The sequence below is a fragment of the Leptonychotes weddellii genome, chromosome 9 (assembly GCF_054177405.1).
Source record: "Leptonychotes weddellii isolate Sample4059 chromosome 9, ASM5417740v2, whole genome shotgun sequence".
In the NCBI taxonomy this organism is placed as follows: Eukaryota; Metazoa; Chordata; class Mammalia; order Carnivora; family Phocidae; genus Leptonychotes; species Leptonychotes weddellii.
This window is the reverse complement of record NC_138377.1, coordinates 12,438,540-12,455,221: the sequence shown is the minus strand read 5'-3', so window position 1 is coordinate 12,455,221 and position 16,682 is coordinate 12,438,540. Positions and strand designations below refer to the sequence as shown.

At 45.7% G+C, this 16,682-nt stretch overlaps 1 protein-coding gene and 1 non-coding gene across 7 annotated transcripts in view; one reads left to right on the top strand and one right to left on the bottom strand.

The window, feature by feature from the left end:
- Window positions 1-16,682, bottom strand: part of FOXN3 (forkhead box N3) — a 380,637-nt gene that overhangs the window by 216,091 nt on the left and 147,864 nt on the right. Inside the window, exon 1 of one of the 6 annotated variants that reach the window (XM_081830073.1) lies at window positions 7,621-7,641. The exons of the other annotated variants lie outside the window; for them this stretch is intronic. The gene's annotated coding sequence lies outside the window, so the exon portion shown is untranslated. Of the gene's footprint in view, window positions 1-7,620; window positions 7,642-16,682 lie in introns of those variants that run through there. 6 annotated transcript variants of the gene reach the window in all.
- Window positions 14,569-14,680, top strand: LOC115936806 (U6 spliceosomal RNA). The gene has a single exon (XR_004072199.1). It is a non-coding gene; the product is annotated as a U6 spliceosomal RNA (small nuclear RNA).

Genomic DNA, 16,682 nt, shown 5'->3' with positions numbered 1-16,682 from the left:
AATCTTAAAAATTAAAAATAAATAAATAAATGGAATTGTTGATTTCAGATGAGTTTTGGGAGAGGAAAGGAAAAAATACGAAAAACCCAAAGGAGGCAGAACTGCTGAGAAAGCCAGGCCATGATCCATATAACAGGGAATAAAGATTGTTTCTTTAAATGTTTTCAGAAATTATAAAATATGCTAAAATATTAAAATAGTGATTCCCTCTGAGTGGCAGAGTTATGGGGTGATTATTTTGGCCTGCTTCTCTTTCATATGTGTTTATTATATTCCAAATTTTCTACCAGGAGCACCCATTATATTACATTACAATGTTCTAATGATAAGGCGGGGAGGATCCCATTAGAGCAGAGGTTCTCAGCCTTGACTGTGCACCAAAATGACCCGTAAGCTTATTGAAACTGCTGGCCCCCCACCCCCAGAGTCTGTGATTCAATAGGTTGGGGCTGTGGCCTGAGAATTCACATCTCTAACAAGCTCCCAGGGATGCTGCTGCTGGTGGTTGAGGGACCACACTTTGAGACCCACTGAATCACAGAATAGTCAGTGAGACTGGAAAAAATGAATGTCTGAAAGCCTTCAAAGGAAAAACCAAGAGGGATTGTCAAATATGAGAAAAGAAGGGAAGACTATGATCAAAGAAAACCCCTGAATCGTGGGTTGACTAAGTCTCTTTGAGATAATATATGAAAATGCTGTTGGTAATGGCAGAAAAGCTGCTCCCTTCCTTCCCTTGGGCGCAGAGGTAAAAAAGACCCAGCATCAAGGCTGGAAGGCCCTCCACTCTCAGAGAGTTTCAAGGTTTGCCCCAGCATCTTGGCCCTGGCCTGCCCTCTTCTCTTGCATTTTCCTCTTGCACATTCTTGATGTTTACATGACAGGTTCTGGAGGGTGTAGCCTGGGAAAAGGCTTCTTCAAACTTCTCCAGTAGGGAACAGAGCCAGGAGGCTTCTTTGAGGAGGGAAGGAGGGGATGTGTGGTAAGGGAAAGGACGCCAAACCGGTGGAGTGAAGTTCATTAGCTCAGGTGCCCTCGCCAAACCCCAGCTTCTCAAGTCTCCTGCTGGAGGCAACATGGAAACAGAACCTGTCAGCTCCTCTTTGAGCATACACAAGTGTGAGCGAATCATCCAGAATCCAGATTTAGTCAATGCCTTCAGTCAACAAGTATTTATGAAGCCTCTAGCTACAATATGCCCAGGACTTCATGGAGGGGACCGGAAAGGAACCTGGAGAAATAAAAGGGGTGGCACTCGCCCTCAAGGATCCGGGAGACTTGGGGAGCATTTATGAAGCGACTACAGATAAACATATACACACACACAAAGCAAAATACTGTGGCCCGAGGTGGTGTAGCCTGATGGCTAGCCTAACACCTGGGACCAGGTTCATGGTCTCACTTCACCACTTACTAGCTGGGTAAACTTAGTCAAGGTGCTTAACTTCTTTTTCTCCACCTAGTTTCCTCATTTTAAGAAAAAGTGGGTAGGGAGGGAGAATGATAGCAAGGCCCACTTCATAGGGTTCTGACGAAGAGCAAATGAATTAGTATTTGCAAAACACATATAATGGTGCCCTGGCACTTAGCACCGTTTTTGTTAAGTAAATAAATCAGAAGGAAAATATTGACATAGTTGACTGCATAGCAATTTAAAATTTGCGTGTAGGGCCAGGGTCCTATAAATCAGGCGACAAGACAGATTCAAAAATGAGGAAATATTTGCCATACAGAGGAAAAGGGGTTAATATTTTAAATTTAGAACCCTTTACAACTCAATGAGGAAAAAAAAAAAAAGGATCACCCTAATGAGAAAAGGGACAAAGTCACCAAAAGAGAAAGAAAAATGATGAATATACCCATGAAGAGAGGCTCCACCTCAGTAAAAAACAAAGAAATGGGGCGCCTGGGTGGCTCAGTTGGTTGAGCGACTGCCTTCGGCTCAGGTCATGATCCTGGAGTCCCGGGATCGAGTCCCGCATCGGGCTCCCTGCTCGGCGGGGAGTCTGCTTCTCCCTCTGACCCTTCTGTCTCTCATTCTCTCTCTCTCAAATAAATAAATAAAATCTTTAAAAAAAAAAAAAAAACAAAGAAATGCAAATTCAAGCAATTGTGATATCTCATTTCATCTCCCGGATCGGCACAGGCTGAAAAGGAATAACCATACCACTGTTCGTGGGGGTGTCAGGAAGAAGGTGACTTGATACAACTCTTCAAGGACAACTTCAGTGAACCCAGCTATGGACCCTAATTTCCAACTTCTAGGAATTTATCCTAGGGAGGGAGTCTCACAAGACCGTTAATGTGGGGCGCCTGGGTGGCTCAGTCGTTAAGCATCTGCCTTCGGCTCAGGTCATGACCCCAGGGTCCTGGGATCGAGTCCCACATCGGGCTCCCTGCTCTGCGGGAAGCCTGCTTCTCCCTCTCCCACTCCCCCTGCTTGTGTTCCTGCTCTCGCTATGTCTCTCTCTGCCAAATAAATAAATAAAATCTTAAAAAAAAAAAAAGACCATTAATGTGCCCCCCAGACTGTCTACCCTCGTGATCCAGTGACCCACTAAGCTCCCCGCAGTTACCCTAGTGCCTGACAGACACAGAAGACTTCCGTCAGTACTTATTGGAAACATGCACTAGAATACGCAATATTATATTTAGGAGGGTGTGCTGGGACATTGTTTAAAATCACCAAAACTCGGAAATTGCTGCGATAAGAGGCTGCAGGCATATTATTATATTCTGTGGCCCACCCTGGCCCCATGCTCCCTTCGTTCCCTGCCATTTGGATTTTCCGGTCATTTTCGGTGAAGCCTTCCTTATTCGGAATCATTTTCACGTTCTCCTCTACTAGATGTGTGAACCAATTTGCAAACATTTCATATAGTAAGAGTGTGGGGGGAAAATAAACACACTGGAGAAGCAAGTTAAAGTATTTTGTGATCTTTTCAATCAGAAGGAACAAAATGATTCCTTTCTGAAAAGCCCGGTGCTCTGAGCCAACAGGAGAATTGCTAAGTGTAACACACATTGTACCTGTGTTATGGTGTCTATTGACTTGGTGACTTTCAATTGATAGGTTTTGAGTATCAGACTTTCTCTACAAACTCGTACATAGGTCCAAAGACAAGGGAAAATACTCTTGAATTAAGAATTTGTGGGGGAGGGGGGAGATTTACTCTCTCTTTTCAGATTGATCTTCTATAACAATTTGTGCTTATAAAAGACCAGATATGGTTACATCTTTTTTTTTTCAAATCTGATAGAAAAATCTGTGCCCAGCTGAGGCACTCCACGTGGCCGGAATTACTTCTGCTTCTCCTGGCTTCTGAGGGATACTCTGGGCAGTCAGAAGCTTGCCCTAGAAAAGACGGCCACTCTGAGCTCCTGGACTCCATTTATCTACAGTTGATTGTCATTATTTGTGGAAGTTATGTTCTATAAAGTCTCCACGAAGAAGGAATCAGCAAACATTGAACTGCTGCTCCTAGGGGAAACACACAGTCAGGTTCCTGCAAGCTGCTGGTGAGAGCATTTTCATTAACTGATGAATATATAACCACGTTTTACTGGGTTTCCATCTAAAGGCGCCTTGTTTAATATATATTCTTGATTCCTTAACACTGAACTCGCAGCCAACAGCTCTACAACTCATGTCTGAACGAAGATTCTCTAACAAGGCTTCTGTATCTTCTCCACAAGGCAATCAGCCTTCATGTGCTCAGGAACGCTAAACACTTCACAGCACTACGACTGGGTGCCATTTTAAACAGGAAAATCACCAACAAAAAAGCACAAAAAGCTAGAGTACAAAATAGACCACAGAACGGACACTTGTTTACAGTATGAGAACTGAAACTTATTTACGCCAGAGTGTTGCTTTGTTAAATGTAAGCTGGGAATGTGTGCATTAGACAATTTAAATTTTTGGCCACTCTGCACCTGTCAACAAATGACCATAAAAGCACCGCGAGTATTTATTCATTGGGGGGTTACAAATAATTTGTAGCAAGTACATGAATTTGCAAATATGGCATACATGAATAATGGCCAACTGTATTTAACAAACACTTACATAGCACTTATTCGGTGCCAGACCGTATTCTAAGGCTTGGCAAATACTCATTTCAGCCTCACATTAACCATGGGAGCAGGGTACTATTATTATGCCCATATTATAAATGAGGAACCTGAGGCACAGAGAGGTTTAGCCACCTGCCCCAGGTCACAAAGCTGATAAGTGATGGGGCTGGGATTTGAACCCACACGGTCTGGCTCCAGAGTTTGAAGCCGTGTTCCAGGTAGGAACCAAGGGAAGCTTCAGATCAATCCAGAGCATCTGAATTCTTCCTGGAGAACCCCTGGGGGTCAAGGACATGAAGGACAGGGGTGGTGGGGTTCAAGAGAGGAAAAACTGTGAGCAGCAAATAAAGAAGAAGGAAGGAAGAGGGATTTTTAAACTGAATGAAAAGGTACCACTTGCAAAAAGGCAAAGTTCAGCTTCTATGTCATAATCAATATGGCATGGTGTACCTTTGTAATAAAAAATAAATCAACGAGATACTGAGCATCAAACAAATTGTAAGTGCCTTGAGAGAGCAAGGACCCTGCCTTATACTTCTCTTCTGCTCATAGCATGTGGCACAGTGGTAATCAAAAATATCGATCGCTTAACAGAAAAAAAAAATGCTTCTTTTTATTGCTCTCTCAAACTGGTATCTAATAACTACACAGATTAGTCAAAGAAAAGTAGCATCATCAACCTTTTCCTCCTCGAAAGTTCTGAAGAGCTCTTATTGTTTTCCTCTGTTCACCAAGTACACCAAGTACCACGGCCTCGTGGGTTTCAATTGCTAAGTCTGCCAAAGTCTTTACCATGCCAAGAAATAACTTCTCTCAATTTACTTTTTCAAAAGGATGTGAAAGAAGACAATCAATTCTTCTCTTGAAGATTGTCTTTTTGAAACAAAAGTAAAAACTACAAATTCAACGACATCTCTGGGAACCATTGCATAGATTAAGGTATCACCAATATATTTCCCTGCTGTACAAAATTCCTTTTGGGGGATTAGCAACTTTTCAACTTATTATGACTGCCAAACCTGAAGTCTGTTATTCTCTGTCAGACAGTGAAGTTCACCAACACTTTCTGCTTTGAAACCCCCACTCCTTCCCAAAATAGCCTCTCGTGTGCCTTTAATATTTTTGATTCAGGTGCGAGCAAAATGTGGCCATAAATTGTGAGGCATGAGTGCATGCTGAGCGCTCAGTCTCACAAGGGGCGGGGGCTGGGAAGGAAGTGGCCAAATGGACGGCTGTCTTTCTGGGGGTGCACCAATAACACCTAATTCCCCCAAGCCTGAAGACACATGACTATCACTGGCTTCAAAGATTTGGCCCCCAAACAACCAGGCATCCTTTTTAAGTTGGCATTTCTTCCAGAGAGGAATACTGAGCATCTTTCCTACATGCCTCACCGTGCTGGGCCAGCTGTCTAACAATATGGATCCCGGAAGGGGGTGTTGCCCATGTTGGTGATGGCAGCCTTTAATGCTTGGTGCGCACAGCCAACGTCAAAGATCCCGCCGAACAGAGGTCCAGGCCATTGGCTGAGACAGCCCGGGCAAGCTTCCATGCCCCTTGAGTGCCAGCAGAGGCTACCCGAGGACCCAGGTGGGCATGCCACACTGTCCTGGACTTCTGGACGGAGTCCGGTCCCAGAGAGTGGACGTCACAGCTCTCCGGAGGCTGCCCAGGCCAGGTTCAAAGGGAGGGATGAACTTCATGACATCCGTTCCAAAGAAATCCCACCTGCTACTGGCATGCCCAGGCTCATCTTCCTCACATACCAGCCTCCCAGGCAAGTCTCCAAAGGCACGGTGGGCAGGCAGCTGCAACAGTTTGCTTTCTCTCAATGCTTTGGACTGGGAAAGACGCGGAGTTGAGGAAGAAGTCATGGCCAATCCCCATGATCCGGACCCCCCCATTGGCTGGGATACTGAAAGGTCATCTTGTCCGCCCCTTTGCAGGAAAAACATGGTTTTCTTTGGCCCTGGAAATCTGGCCTGGCAGATTTTCTGGAGTAAGTTTCTTCATCCACACGCACCCACATCATATTGACGTTCAGGACTGTCAAAATGCAAACCCGCTCTGCAATATCCTTCACCCTCTACACTCCAGTGACTTCCCCGGCCCGAAATGCCTGCCACCATGTGAGTGTCTGGCTCAGGCGCTGCACAGCGACTCCCCAGCTTGCTGCTCCTGAATAACTTGAATATCAAACCAAGCACAAAGAGAATAATATACAGCAGTTGCTGGAAAAAGCTCACTCCATCCACTTCATTCTCTGTGGCAGACGCGACTGAAAGATTTTTTTTTTTTTTTTTTAATCCATGAAAAACTTCTCATTTAAGCTGGGGGTGCAAAAGGCATCTGAAATGTGAGAGTCCCCGGACCAGCCCTGGGATAGAAAGGAAAGGTTTCAATGAAATACAAAAGCAACGCAGACCTGAAGGGGAGCAGGCTGCCCGACAACAAGGCAGCCAACTGCCAAACTGTCATTTTGCTCGGCGGCTGAACAGAAGGCTCGAGTAATGACAACCACAAAACTCATTTAAAGTCTGAAAAGGTGACTAATGAGCTCATTCATGCTGGCTATAAATTATTCACTACAACACTGATCCCACTCAAGACAAACAGGAAAGTAAACTTTAAACACAGACATCGCCAGCCTCCGAAGTCGAACGAGATATGTCTGTGAAACTCTTCCCAATGAGAGAGCTACTCGTCTCTCCCTTGTCTTTTGTCACATTCATTCTTCTGTTTACTTTTTTTACTGCCTTTAATCAAGTTTAAGCAGACACAGCTGTTACACATTTATTTCTCTGTTGAGTTTTTTTCCATTAGTTATTATGAGCAATCATGATGCTCTAAAAATAGCAGCAAATTATATTCTCTAGAAATTGAAGGCTGACCTTAAAATGAAGCCCAGGTCTTCAGAAAGAATATTCATATGCACATGTTGGGTGAGTGACAGCCCCGCACAAAGGCGAAACACAACTGCAGAGCATTTTCCACTCTTTGAGAGGTTTTTCAATTTGCTTCCAAATTTCCTTTGGCTCTGGTGGAACGGATTGGTTGCTTCAAAACCCTACAACACAGAAACCTGCTTCCAGGGGTCACATTTGGGTGAAGATTTTCATGAACACTCACCATCTTAACAGAATCAAAGTCCTCAAAAAAATAAATAAATAAATAAATAAAAATAATAAAAATTTAAAAATTAAAAAAAATTTAAAAAAAGAATCAAGAAATCAAAGTTCTCATGGAGCCTTTTCACTACAGACAAACCCGGCGACAGGTTTGCCAAAAACCCACCATGTTGCTGCAGACTCCCCAGCTCAGTTTCCTGTTTAATATCAAAGAATTGCAGCTCTTCTGTTTTTCTAGACTGTGCTCTTTGCTACTCCTGTCACTCCGGAAAGCATTAGGACTGTGGAGAAGGAGTCTCCTGTTTTTCAAACCTTTTTTGAATCTTAGTAGCTATTTCCAAGACAGAGGCAGAGTTAAGAGTTTCAGACCTGCCCTAATAGATCTTATAAAAATAGTCCCCAAATAAGTACTTACATTAGCTCTTGGTCAGATCGCTGAACATTCTGTATTTTTAAACTGCTTTGAATACTTTGAAAAGGAGCCACAGAAAAGCCACAGAAAACACTCATATTCAAATCCCGCCAGATGGAGGTTCTGCCTAACCAAAAGTGAAAGCAGAAAGGTCTGAAGCTGAGTTGTACCCTGCGCACACCTCGAGATGACAGGGAAAAAATGAATGGTTTGGGGCCTGGGGAATCTTGCATAAGGTATGAGAAATAATGCATGGAAGGCACATCGAGACGGGGCTTTAACTTCAACCCTAGACTAGGCCAAGATCTGTCTCCATTTTAGGAAAATCTTTCACATTGTTTTCACAGTTTCTTGCACATGAACTGAAGGCTTGTCCAGCCATTTCTGTCATCTGAAATGCAAAGCAATTTTTCTTCTAAGTAGAGAAAGAGGAGTCCAGTAATATTTATAGCAAAGTACTTTGCCACCTACCGATGCAATCTGGTTGGTCTTCATGTGTTCGGCATGTTTTTTAATCCAGGTTTCTGTATCTACTCAGAAGCCATTCTCTTGGTTCTCTGTGGAAGAGCTCTCGCAGTGTTGCTGTTGTTGTTGGTTTTTGTGGGTTTTTTTTTTAATCAAACAATGTGTAAAAACCCAATTCCAACCAAAGAAATGGAAAAGCCTAAAGTGGCATCCCGTTGGGAGACTCGGCTGCCCTACAGCCTTCCATGAACTCAATGCCTATCAGCTCTCTGTGGAAAAGTGCGGACAAAATATTGCTTTGAAATCTAGGCACACGTTGGTAACGTGTCTGCCAGACAGAGCTTGCCTCTCCCTTCATGGGTGGGAAACCTGGCTGGTCTGCAGCCACTCCCACACCGCCCTGCTCTCTATTTTCCCCGAGGGGGGACCAAAGGTAATGTTAATTCTGCCCGGGGATGTTCAAAGCACCTGCAAAGCAACAGCCCAAACACTGAACCCCAAGTACTCAATTCTTGCAATCCAAAGAATTCTAAAACATACATAATGTTAAAAGCTCTCCCATGCTTCCTACTCACTTGGAGCTTTGCCTGTATTATTTATTCCTTCCTTCCACTTACCTTTATGAGGGAGGCGCAGTCATCCTCTTACAGATGAGGATACTGAGCTTAAAGAAATTAAGGCATTTGTCAGTGGTGCTTGTTGAGGTGAGCTGGAAAGGCAAGAGCCCACGCGGCTGGGGCCCACCGAGCCCACCCCCTGCACTGCTGCGTTCTCTAACCTCTTCATCCTCTCCATACCTAATTTCCAAGATCACAGAAATGTACCTTGCTGCTTGCAATCTACCTCCTGGGCTTCTCCGTCAGAGGTTTTTTTGGAAATTGTTTGATCTGGTTTTTGCATAACAGGCCACTAACCACGACACCCCTTCTCCCCCCACCGCCCAGGCGCAGCTCCTGAGGCTCGTAGAGAACGTGGACACCATTCACGGACGGGACAAGCACATCTACAAAAGACCAAAAGACCCAGGCCAATGGTCGTACACCCACACTGTGCTCCTCTCTGAATCGTAAAGCCCGACGACTGTGAAAACAACAACAACAAATAACCCATGACAGCGACTGCTCCAGAGGCCAGGCCTGAAACTCTAGGTCTATCCCCACCTCCCGTTCCGATGGGCCCTCAGAAGGAACAAGCTGCTAGGAAGGTGCCCGTTACGCAACTCATAGAACAACCTACTCTCTCTTCAATCCACACTCTACCCTCCCCCAAGCCAACAAATGAACTTTTCTCCATATGCTACAACCACTGGGATCAAGATCTGATAGTTTCACTTCCAGCTAATGCTTCCATTTCACCAGAAACCATTTTTGAACTCTGTCTTTTGCACTTGGCACACTAAGTGAGCTAGTTATTGCCTGCCAGTTTAGAAACACGACTGACCCACCACACCAGAACTATCTTCCAAAAGCTAAATTACAGAGAAATAGATCGAGGCACAGATCAACCTTTGCCAACTCTACAAACAGATTCAAAACTCAGCAAGTCGCCATGAAAATATACTGACTGCGCTACCAATCAGATTAACCTTTTCCCACAGATCCTGGACAGAAGGGTAAGGCTCCCTACCGAGGCAGCCCTGTGCCCCACACGTGCCCCGGAGTCTTCACACAGCCCAGGGCACTGGAGGTGTGGAGGAGACATGCTCCCACAGCTCACAGCCATCTCCAGCACCTGCAACATCTTCACATCCGCGGCATTCCCACGTCGACTTGGGCACCAGGGCCGAGGAGTTCATTCCGTCACGAACCACCTCCACATGCTTCCTTGAGAGCTCTCCTGGTGCTACGACTGGAATCTCATCTCAAGGCTAGCCAAAGGCTCTGGAAGAAGTGGATGAAGTAGAAAGCTGAGGCCTGTGGGTTTCAGTCCCGAGAAACCCTCAGCTATCCACAGGGATCCGATCCCACTGCCATTTAGAGTCCCTCTGGCTTCTGCCAACACCAGCTCCCTCTGGATCCAAATTCAACCTCTCTCAGCTTCCTTGTGATACCAGCATCATCGCAAAGCCTCCAATGGTTACGCTAAGAAACATAAGCCCTGCCCAGACCTTCCCGGAGCTCCTGTGAATGAACAACTGAGTTGCATTTTCTACGCAAAAGATAGGCGTACTAAGTCAGACACTTACTAAGTCGGAGCAGGGCCATGTTCCAGGGCTCCTCCCTCACATCCTCCATGGCTCATTTTTCTAGATCAAAATCTCCAACTCATGAGTAGGAAGAAAGTCACTAAGGCTGACTGCCCTGACTTATCATTTAATCTACACAGAGCTATTTATTTACTAATTACATTCTTGGCCTGACAGCACTGGCCAGAAAAGATTTGTTTATTCATTACAAAAACCAATTAATGTAAACAGAAAATAAAATCTTAAAGGTTACTCTTGGGATGGATTTTACTAATGGTGTCAGACGAGCCCCTAATTAAAGGAGGCAAATGAAGCCCAAAGAAGCGACGTGATTTAGGGCCACATGTCACAGAATACACACAGGTAGTTTCCTTGTTCAACAGCACCCCCAAAATTCCAGTCCTGTGGCGTGAGTGGGCCTGACCCTGTCATCGAAGTGGCTTTTCTGTCATTTGCAACCAAAAGCATCCCAACAGATACCCGAGCAGAGTTAGTGGCCACTCCGATTTCCTGACTGCCTGTACACAGATATTTCTGCCACAGTAGTCTTTAACATTACAAAATAGCAAACCGTATTTTGACAAATTTAGTGGCTGAACTTGCTAAGAATCAAGAGATTTGGGGGAAACATAGGCAACTAAAGACTATCATTGAGCTCTTTAAAAGTACGGCTTAATGTGTAACTGTGACTATATTAATAGAGTACTTTTGATGACTGAAGAATTCATGAATGGAGATTAACTGTAGAGAATTCGTGGCTAATGGGGGAAGACCATTCTATTTTCTTAATATATTATTTATTTATTTTTGAGAGCGAGCGAGCTGGGTGGGGAGGGGAACAGGACACAGAGGGAGAAAGAAAGAATCTCAAGCAGGCTCCAAGTCCAGTGGGGCTTGATCCCAGGGCCCCAAGATCATGACCTGAGCCGAAATCAAGAGTCGGACATTTAACCGACTGAGCCACCCAGGCACCCTGAGGACCATTCTATTTATAACTTGAGACAAAACCTGACTCCCACTTCAGTCTCAGAGTTGGACCTAAAGCTGGTCTCTTCCCTACCTCTCGGAGGAACAATGTCTCAATTTTATATCTCCAAGTGCCCAGCTCCAAATCGGGTGCCAATGGAGGGGTGACACGGGTCTCAATGGCTAAGTTTATTGAGTAGTTACTAGATGAAGACGCTGAGCTGTGTCTTATCTGCTTTAGGTCATCGAATGCTCCCCAGATATCAACGTGAGGTAGGCTGATCGGAGTAGACAATTAACAAATGGTACAGAAGGAGTGATCGTCACGCACACCGAACTCTTGTAAGATTGTATTTGTCATCAGTAAGAACACATTCTTTAGTAATCCTAAAACTATAAAATTAAAAAGATGAGTATCAATAGATGTAATAATTAGATAGGGTCTAATTAACATTTATCGAGAAGGAGGATTTGCCACCAGATACTGAGGCTTAAAGCGTCAGCACCCCTCGCTCCCGCGGCCCCTTCAGTGGGCCCAGGAAGGACCCCAGCCACGTGTGGAATGAGCACCTTCAGTATTTAAGCTTAGTCACCGCACAGAAACACTTAAATGTCCTGAAACCCTATGGCTCAGACATGAAAAAAACCTGAGAAAGATTCCCCGACATGTGACAATAATCGTAAAAAATATATTTTTTTAATGTTTTATTTATTTATTCATGAGAGTCAGAGAGAGAGAGAGGGGGGCAGAGGCAGAGGGAGAAGCAGGCTCCCTGCCTAGCAGGGAGCCCGATGCAGGACTCAATCCCAGGACCCTAGGATCATGACCTGAGCCTAAGGCAGACGCTTAACCATCTGAGCCACCCAGGTGCCCAGTAATCCTAAAAATTTACATGACATTACCAATAACTGCTTGTGAAGCAAACAAGTTTTTTCCCTAATCCATCAAGAATGAAAAACAAGCCCCCACGAACTATGCTAGAGGAATGACTGAATTACCTTGCTGTTCTCTTGAGGAAAATGCCATTCTAAAATCACTGTCATAGGAAGAAGGCATCAAAGAGCACAACAGCCCAAAAATGTAGGAAAAAACAAGTCATGCAGACGTGTGTGAAACAGCCGATTTATGATATTTGTGTTATTTTTCTGGATTTTGTGATGTTTGGGATGTCAGCTTTTGAAACATATACATATATTTTTTACATTTTCTTTCATCATTTGAAATAAGTGCTCCCTCATAAACCTGGTTTTATATTTATAATTTTACATTTTTTCTTAGAGAGGGCTCCCAAATTAAATAGGCCTCAGGCCATACGGGGCCTGCATCTGCTCCCGGGGTGCAGGTGAGCCGGGTCATGGCTTTTTCGCGGGCCAGCTCCTCGTGGTCAGCTAGGGGTTCTTTGAGGCAGGTGTTATTACCCCATTTTATAGATGAGGGATCTGGGCCTCAAGCAGGTTAGAAAGACCCACCAAAGGTTACCCAGCTGAGAAGTGGCAGACTGAACCCAGCAGTCTGATCCAAAGGGCCCCAAGCCAGGTGCCACCCTGCCTTGCTAGTCCTGCTTTTTGGCCTGCCCACCGCCCCCCCACCCCAAGACAAGAAAGAAAGGGCTACCCTTCTGTGACACAGGCCTGCCTCCCTGGCCTCTGGCCCCGGCAGCTTCCTGGCAGGGCTGGGGAAGGAGGGGCTATCTCAAACCCGTGGGGCAGACTGGGGCAGAAGGCGCCCTGATTCAGTTTCCTGCAGGGCAGAGGGTTTAATCCTTGTCAGTGGGCAACAGTGGGACTCTACAATGGGTCACCTTGGGGCCACAACCTCTTGGTCAGTGACCAGCCGGCTCCTTTGATGTCATTTATGGTTCAGGTGATGCTGATTAGGCTGCAGGAAGCCCGGTATGGTGACAGTGGGTCCACGTGTCCAAACCTCGGTGAGAGCTGAAGGCTGTGGGCTTGAGGGAGGGACCCAAGGAGAGAAGAGGGAGCCGTCTGACCACAGAAAAGGAAGCCCCCAATTTAGTGTGAGGCACAGCTGTAGCCTCAGCTCCCTGTCCTCCCCAACCCCAGGGGTCCTCCTCAGGGTCCCATCCCAGCCTCCAGCAGCCTCTCCCCCACTCAGTTCAGAACAACTGCGTCATCTGCATAATGCTTCTGGTGGATTCACTCCCTGCTGACTCAGTTTTCTGTCTGAAGAACCTGGTCCCTCCTGTGAGGCCCAGCTCCCCAACTACCTGAACCCCCTGCCTCAGTCCTCCCCGAACTCAGGACAGGACCTGTTATGTTTCGGTACCACTAATTTTCTGTTCAAAATGACGACACCGGAGGCCCGGATGGCTCAGTCAGTGGAGTGTGCAACTCTTGATCTCAGTGTCATGCATTCGAGCCCCACGGTGGGTGTAGAGATTTAAAAAAAAAAAAAAAGATGAAACTACAAGGCGGTGTGTGCTTTATCTTCTTGGGCCAGTGAGGAGCCCAGGAAACCAGTAGAAGGCAAGACCTTGGACTTTACCATTAATATAGTGTTACTGGTCATTATCATTATTATCAGTGCTCACCTCTCAGGGTCTCCGCTCTGCCCTACTCCTCCCACCAGCTAGAACAGAAAAGGCCATCCTTCTGCAAGAGAAGGGTAGACATACGTAAAATCCCAGGGAGAGAGAGATACCCACTTCCCAGCCTCAGGGTGGACTGTGCTAACAAATCTAAAATACTGAAGTGTCCTCCTGAAAGGGAGGGAGGGGTGGAAGTGGGCAGAAGGGCAGAGCACTGGAGGACCCTACACGCATTCCTCAAACGTGAGGCCTCTTCCAAGACCCACCCTGCACCCTGATAGCGTTAACCCTGGCCTTGAGATTGGAGTCTCAGTAACAATGGGAGCTAGTTACAGGGGGGTCTGTGGCCCGCTGACTTTTCCAATGGCACTCAACACTCAAATCACCCCGCCTTCCCTTCCCAATTCCCAAGCTCACCAAACCCCTTCAGTAATATCTCTGTCAATTAATACACAAGCCTTCTGATTCCCTCCACCTGTCCTGTGAGCTTAGCTAACAGGTGCACCCTCGGGAAACAGGTGTGCTTCTCTGGGCTCAAGACAGTTCATGGAGGTGACATCACACAGGGCTCTCCCCCACCTCACCCCATATGCTGGCAGCCACCATGCCCCAATGGGACACCACTAGCTTCTGAGCAAGCCAAAGAAGCAGAGTCCTACCCAGCAGAGAGCAAGTGTGAGAAATCTTTGCCGAGTAGGGGACGGCATGACGGACTGGTCAGTCCGCTCTGAGAAGGAACGGATCCATTAGAAGGAGTATTTCTGACTGTCGCAACATCCATTTAAAGGATTTGGCAACACAGACTCTAAAATTGGAACAATACAGAGAATACAGACAAGATTAGCATGGCCCCTGCGTAAAGATGAAGCATGCTGTATTTGAATGTTAACTAACTGGAATTAAAATAAGAACTAACCAACTAACTAACTAAAAGACAGAGGCAGGCGGCCAGATGAGTATGAGCACAGTGAGGGTGCGGGCAGTCATCTCACCTCTTAGCGCCTTCCTGTCCTCACCTGTGAAATGGGGATGTAAGACTGCCGACCCTCCCCGGGCTGCCCGAGGATTAAATAAATCGGCATATGTAAAGCACCCCACAGGCATGCAGGGCACAGGCTAAATGCCCGGCAAGGGTTTACTATTATTATGTAGAAAATAAAGAGAATTAAATAGAATAAGAGGTAAGAGTCAACTTAAAGAATGATTTGCTCACGATTTACATTAACTGCCTAAAACCAGGGTGTTTTCTCCCAAGCATAAAGATTTAAAACCTTTCCTCCTTTTCTTTCTTTGTAGTTTAAGGATCAAGCGGCCACCGAAATTCTACACTTGGGGCAAGCACAGCAAAACGTGGAATCACTATGTTGGACACTTGAAACTCGTGTAACATTGTGTGTCAACTATACTTTAAAGTTCAGAAAAAAATTTTTTTAAAGAAACCATTGAAATTCTTTCCTGGAATTAATTAGGATTTTCTGATATTTTCCACAACACCTTGAAGACCGTGGAAAAACTTGTGTGTTCTCGGTCCCGGATCTTATGCTGTCTCTATTGAAAAAAAAAAGCAAATAGCTCTCCCCCTCAGAAGAGCAGAACCAGAATAAACTTGCTGACCTCATTGATTTGTTGGGGGCTGCCTTTAGTATGTGCATGTTCTTAGGATGGAGTCATGGAGGTGAGCTGGACCCACAGTTTTTAAGACTTTTTTCCCCCAAACCTACATGTTCCTTTCAGGAGAGAGGTATCTCAGCCATTCCTAAGAACGATTCCCTACAACGCTCCTTTACCTCCATGCAGATGGATCACTTCACTCTGCTACCAATAAAAACTGTGGGTGATGACATGACCGGGGAGCTCACTGTACCTCATTTGTTGTAGTTATGACTTTTCTTGGGGTCCACCTTCACATGTGAGAAATGGGACAGCCTGTGGATTATAGGTGTAAACTCTGGGCATAAGGGAATACTCAGGTTGGGTGGGGAGAGCCTCAGGCTGGTTAGTTCAAGGGGTTATGTGCCCCCAATGCTGAGAGTGTCCCCAGTATGTTCCCCTTGAGACCAACACCCATGTTCATGGAATGACCAGTTGTCTACTGCTCATTAGGCACACAGACTATTGCTTGAACATCTGCAACTTCCCCCTTTAGCCTAAGCAGCCAGTCTTCCGAGCCACGGACATAATTCACACGTTAGCCTGTATACAATTTTGGGGCCTGCTCAGAATTCAAACTGAAAATTTCTTACGCCTAAACTTGACTTTCCGGACCGATGTGAGGAACAGAGAGAGGGGAACCGTCTATCGCAGGGGGTCAGCAGACTACCACCTGCTGCAGGCCAAATCCAGGCCACAGCCTGCTTTTGTAAATAAAACTGTGTTGGCACACAGCCACTCCCAGTAGGTTCCGCAGTGGCCCTGGGTGCTTTCCCACTCCAGGGCCAGAGTTGAGCAGTTGCAACAGAAACCACAGAGCCTGCAGAGCCTAAAATATTTACTGTCTGGCCCTTTAGAGAAAAAAAGGGAGGATGACAAAAGCCACCAGAATATTTACAGAAGTTTCTGATGGCCTATGACTCATGGTTTAAAAGGAACAGCGGCCCTGATAAGTTAGCAGGAGGAAATGCGGGTTCAAATACTGGTTCCACCAACACGCTAGGCTTTGTGAGGTCATATAAGTATTTTCACCTCTGGGCTTCCATTTCAGTCATATAATAGGATTAGTCATGGGTGGCAAGTGCATGACAAATAATTAACTAATACCCCCAACATATGCATTTTGAGCACACGACCAGAAGAATTACTATTTGTTTTCTGAAGGGTAAGAGGTCCTGTCTTGGTGTAGCAGTATTTTGCGGCCGGGACAGGAAGCACTCCTTGTTAGCAGTTCAGTTGGGTGCTTATGG